Raw genomic sequence first — 5,818 nt, 5'->3', positions numbered from 1 at the left:
TGCAGCTGCCTGGGTCAGTAACTTTCCTTTCTTGTTTAATCTTAATAGTTTGGGTTGGAATCTGTTGCTGACACCTAAAACCTCATAGGCATTAACCATTCTTTGATTTTCAGAATCTACTATGTCCTTGTGCTTGGTCAACACTGCTACTCTCATTAAAGTCTAAGGAAAACCCACTCAAGGATGCCTGTCATTGTAATATTGCCAGCAGCCAGCCAGTCTACCTTGAGCCAGGGCTGAGGTCTCCCTGTGTCATCTTTTCAGGGGACTCAGGAATCTCCCAGGGGGAGACCGGGTTCAGGGAGGGGGTGGGCAAAGTGCCAGAGCCTGGGGCTCAGGGAAGGAATTTGGGAAGCGGCAAGCAGAGCTTCCTGAGATCACAATTCTGTTTCCCTCATGGGTGAGGGAAGAGGTGCTTAAACCCACCAGCCACTCCTCGGAAGGAAGGTTGGGCAATCTACTTCCGTAGTGATACTGCCTTGGAAACCCAAGGGGGGTCACTATGAGTTGGATCCGACTCCATGGCAGTGGGTTTGGTTTGGTAAGGGGTGTGAAACCTGATCCCAATATTTGGGGAAATGGATGGCTTAAAAAAACATGACTGCTTTACCCCTCCTCCCCCTGATTTAGGAGAAATGGAGTTCACTGTAAACACAACTGGAAAGTTAAAGAAAGTATGATACATTATCAACTCCTCTACTTTGAAACAGTTGTTGATAGTATTTTGGGGGCATTTTCTTCTAGTATTTTGCAATACATATTTTTTAAACTTTTACATTCTTCTTTTCCTTTTCTTTTTTCTTTTCTTCTTCTTTTTTTTTTTAAAGCATAACAATCCCCTGTGCTGTTAGAAAATCTGTATGAACCTTGGAAGCAAATATTATGGCTGCAAGAAAGTGCTATTTTGTCCCAATCTGCTCAGCTGTGATATAGGTAATGGTGACTAATGGCTGCAGTGGGCATCCTGTGGCATGGCTCTGTGCCCACCCATGGCCAGCTCTTTGGAATGGATTTCCCAGAAACAGATCAGCAGCTGGGGCTATGAGCAGCTCTGAGGCTTTGGAGACAGATTCTAGGCTTGATTCATTTTACATTATCACTAGCAGACAGCGCGCTATTAAAAGAGATTTTAAAGTTATGCTCAGATAGTCTCAAAGTAACTCTGTACAGATACTTAACAACAAGAAGGATCAATTGATATGAGGTAAGTCCACAAATGTGTCTGCAGTTATGGCCCTTGCCTTATTTTTGAGACATTCCTGCCCCAGAAAGGCTATGAATTTTTATGGAAGCAGACTGCCTCATCTTTCTCCCATGGATTGGCCAGTGGGTTTGAACAGCTAACCTTTTGGTTAGCAGCCAAATGTCTTAACCACTGTGCAACCGGAACTCTTTCCAATGGATTAGGTAATATTAAAAAGATTGACAATATACCAAGTGTTGGAGAGGATGTAGAGCAACTGAAAGTTTCATGCTTGTTGGTGGGATTATAAATTGGTACAATCTCTCTGGAAAACTGTTCAGCTGTATCTACTCAAGTTAAACATATGACCAGCAATTCCATTTCTGGGTATATATCCAGGAAAAATAAGTACACATGGCCACAAAATGATGTGTACAAACATATTTATAGCAGTTATTTATAACAGCTGAAAACTGGGAAAAAACTGTGTGTCCATCCATATAGAAAAGATAAATGGTGGCACATGCATACAAGAGTATATACACAGCAGCAAGAGTGGTCAACTGGTGCATGCATCAGCACAGATGAATCTCACAGATAAAATGCTGAATGAAGCCAAAAACAAAGAAGGAAATAGTATGTGACTCCAGTAACATAAGGATCAAAAACAGACAAAATGATTCTGTAGTGATGGAAAGCAGAACAGTGTCTTTCTGGGGAAGGGGTCATCTGGGAGGTGGAAAGATTGCAGATCTTGAATGGAATCGTGTCTTGGGCTGGGTTCTGTAGAAAAGCAAAACCAGTGAAGCTTATATTCTATTTATATATGCATATATTTATACATATGACTACAAATGTGTATATATAAATTTATCTCAAGGAAATGGCTCACACATTTCTAGAAGCTGGCAAGTCCCAAGTCCATGGATCAGACATCAAACTAGAGGCTTCTCCTGACTTATAGATGCAGAGGCTGAGGAACCCAAGATCAAGATGGAGAACCCAAGGTAAGATGGCAGGCTGTTGACTCACAGGCACCAATCCCAAGAGCAGGAGGCAATAAAGCAGGCCACTGGGTCAAGTCCCAGAACTGGAGGTCAGATGGCGATGAGCCAGAAGCAAGATCCAGATCTAACAGAAAGCCAAAGAGCTTTATCAAGATGTCCATATATATTGGAAGCAGGCCACACACCTGAGGAAACTCCCTTTCAACTGATTGGCTACTCACTGCAGATCTCATCATGGAGCTGATTACATTATATCAGATCTCATCATGGAGGATGACCACATCATAACTGATATACTAATGAGAATCATGGCCCAGCCAAGCTAACACACAACCTTAACTATCACAATCCATCCCTTGTGAACTTGGCTCATGTACTCATCTCCTTAAACCATACATAATCTCTAAATAAAGATAATTATGAAGTCATACTTTTGCTTAACATGACACAACAAACACACTTAAAACAAAAAACGTACTGGCCCTGTATACATTTATATTTTGTAACTGAGGAAAAAAAAAAATTTAGTGCACATGTACAAGGCAGTCCCTACAATCACAGTCCCGATTTCTGCAACTAGTCATGTGGTCATAGCCTGCATTTAGAACTACCTTCTTCCACCACACATTCTGTATTCCCATTGCCCCCAGCAAGCACTTCAGCTGCTCATGGTTCTTTTGCCTCATGGTGTGACCCAAACCTTCATTCCTGAAGGTCTGGGCCATTAGCAGTCATACCAGAATTGAATTGCTGTAGTTTTCCATTGATTTTAATCACAGGCATGATTATACTAAGAGAGGTCTTAAGGAATTGCCTTCATTCCAGACATACTCTTCTTTACTTCCATTATGTAATATCAGTCTGATTTTCCTGATAATCAGCTTCTATCACACCAGATAATAGAGTAATTCCTTTCTTTGCCATTGATCCAGAGACATGAGGATCCCAAAAAGGCCAGGTGACGTTCTTAACTTTCAGTTCAATGGAATCAGTATTGTGTCTCCAGGTGGGAGGATTCCTTCTGTTAGGACTAAGAGCACCAGACCCATAAAACATAGGGTCACAGTGACAAGAAGAAAAATTTTGTGAGCCTCTAGGGGGTAACAGTGAATGGTGCCACTCCCATTTCCATCCCTTGGTTCCTGAACCCATGAATCCTGGCTATTGGGGAAACAGCATCATATATTGTATGCTGGTTTAGAGCATATACAGCCTTCTGGAGAGTATTGCCCCAACCTTGCAAGGTATTCCCACCTAGCTGGCAATGTAATTGTGTATTTAGAAGCCTATTCCATAGTTATACCAACACAGCAGCATCAGGGTGATGGAACACTTGGTAAGACCAGTGAATTCTATGATTATGGGCTCATTGCTACACTTCATTTACTGTGAAGTGAGTCCCTTGATCAGAGACAATCCTGTGTGGGATACCATGACAGTGGATAAAGCCTTCTCTAAGTCTATGGATGACAGTTTTGGCAGGACCATTGTGTGCAAGGAAGGCAAATCTATATCCAGACCAAGTGTCTGCTCCAGTAAGAACAAAACACTACCCTTTCCATGTTGGAAGTGGTTCAATATAGTCAACCTGCCATCAGCTTGCTGGCTGATCACCCAGAGGAATTGGTCCATATTGTGGACTCAGTGTTGGTCTCTGCTACTGGCAGATTGGGCACTCAGTGGCTGTAGTCAAGTCAGCTTTGGTGAGTGGAAGTCCATGTTGCTGAGCCCTACCATCACTACCACCTTGTTCATGAGCTCATTGGGCAATGACAAGAGTGGCTGGGAAAAAAGGTTGACTGGATGCACTGCTCCAATTCCTGCCCTCTGGGAGGATCTCCCTTCACCACTGCCCTTCAGGGAGGCCCCAGAAAGGGACCAAATTGCTACCACTCTCCACTTTTGAGTGGTATCTGCATATTGTGCAGAACCATCTGTAAACCAGGCATGACTTATCTCTTTCAACTGATCTTTCAATGACTTTTCAGCTGATCATAAGGAACTCCCCCATGAAGCCATAGGTGCAGAGTGGGAGAGGAAAGATAATGTGACTGGAGTGGAGACACTAGGCATTTGGGCCACTTCTTCATGCAACTTTCTTGTGCCTTGAGGCCCTGCCTGAACTTTGTCTCTTATGTATCATTTCCAGTTAATGATGGATTGTTGCTGTGCATATCCAATTTTATGAGTCTGTGGGTTAGACAACACCCAGTTCATTATGGGCTGCTCAGATTGTGTGGTGACTTGGTGGCCCATGGTTAGGTGTTCAGTCTCTGCTAAGGCCCAAAGCTGTTTCTAAAAAGGAAAGTAGTTATCTGCAGAGGTTGGAAAGGCTTTACTCCAAAGTCCTAAGGGTCTGTGCTGTGATTCACCAATAGAACCCTGCCAAAGGCTCCAAATACAGGTAAGGGGAGAGAAAGCCCTCACCCAGGCAGGAAGTGGGAAGCTAGGGCCAATTGTTGAAGAGGAATTGTGTGGCATTCATCATCACAAAGAATGTTTTAAGAGCTATCCTGAAGTACAGTGCTGTCAGTGGTAGGATAATATCCATATGCCTACAAGGGAGACCAGTTCATACCACTATTATTCAAATTTATACACCAACTACCAAAGCCAAAGATGAGGAAATTGAAGATTTTTATCAACTTCTGCAGTCTGAAATTGACCAAACATGCAATCAAGATGTATGATTATGACTGATGATTGGAATGTAAAAGTCAGAAACAAAGAAGAATCACTGGCTGTTGGAAAATTTGGCCTTGGTGATAGAAATAATTCTGGAGATCGTAAAATACAATTTTTCAAGACCAACAACTTATTCATTGCAAATACTTTTTTTTTCAACAACACAAATGGCAGCTATACACATGAAGTTCACCAGAAGGAGTACACAGGAATCAGATTGACTACATCTGTGTCAAAAGGCAATGGAGAAGCTCAGTATCTTCAGCCAAAACAAGGGCAGGAGCTGATTGTGGAACACATCATCAACTGCTCATATGCAAGTTCAAGGTGAAGCTGAAGACAATTCAAAGAAGACCACAAGAGCCAAAATATGATTATATCCCTTCTGAATTTAGAGACCATCTAAAAAATAGATTGGACGCACTGAATGCCAATGACTGAAAACCAGAAGAATTGTGGGATGACATCAAGAATGTCATCCATGAAGAAAGCAAAAGGTCACTAAAAAGACAGGAAAGGAAGAAAAGACCAAAATGGATGTCAGAAGAGACTCTGAAACTTGCCCTTCAGCAAAGAGTATGTAAAGCAAATGGAAGAAATGACAAGATAAAAGAGCTGAATGGAAGATTTCAAAGAGCAGCTCAAGAAGACAAAGTCAATTATTATAATGAAATGTACAAAGATCTGGAGTTAGAAAACCAAAAGGAAAGAACATCCTTGGAATTTCTCAAGCTGAAAGAATGGGAGGAAAAATTTAAGCCTCAAGTTGCAATATTGAAAGATTCTATGGGCAAGATATTGAATGATGCAGGAAACATCAAAAGAAAATGGAAGGAATACACAGAGTGACTGTAGTAAAAAGAATTGGTCAATGTTCATCCATTTCAGGAGGTTACATATGGTCAAGAACCAATGGTATTGAAGAAAGAAGTTGAAGCTGGAC

The sequence above is a fragment of the Orycteropus afer genome, unplaced genomic scaffold, assembly GCF_000298275.1.
Source record: "Orycteropus afer afer isolate SDZICR_OR568_19922 unplaced genomic scaffold, OryAfe1.0 scaffold00282, whole genome shotgun sequence".
In the NCBI taxonomy this organism is placed as follows: Eukaryota; Metazoa; Chordata; class Mammalia; order Tubulidentata; family Orycteropodidae; genus Orycteropus; species Orycteropus afer.
This window is presented reverse-complemented; position numbering follows the sequence as displayed.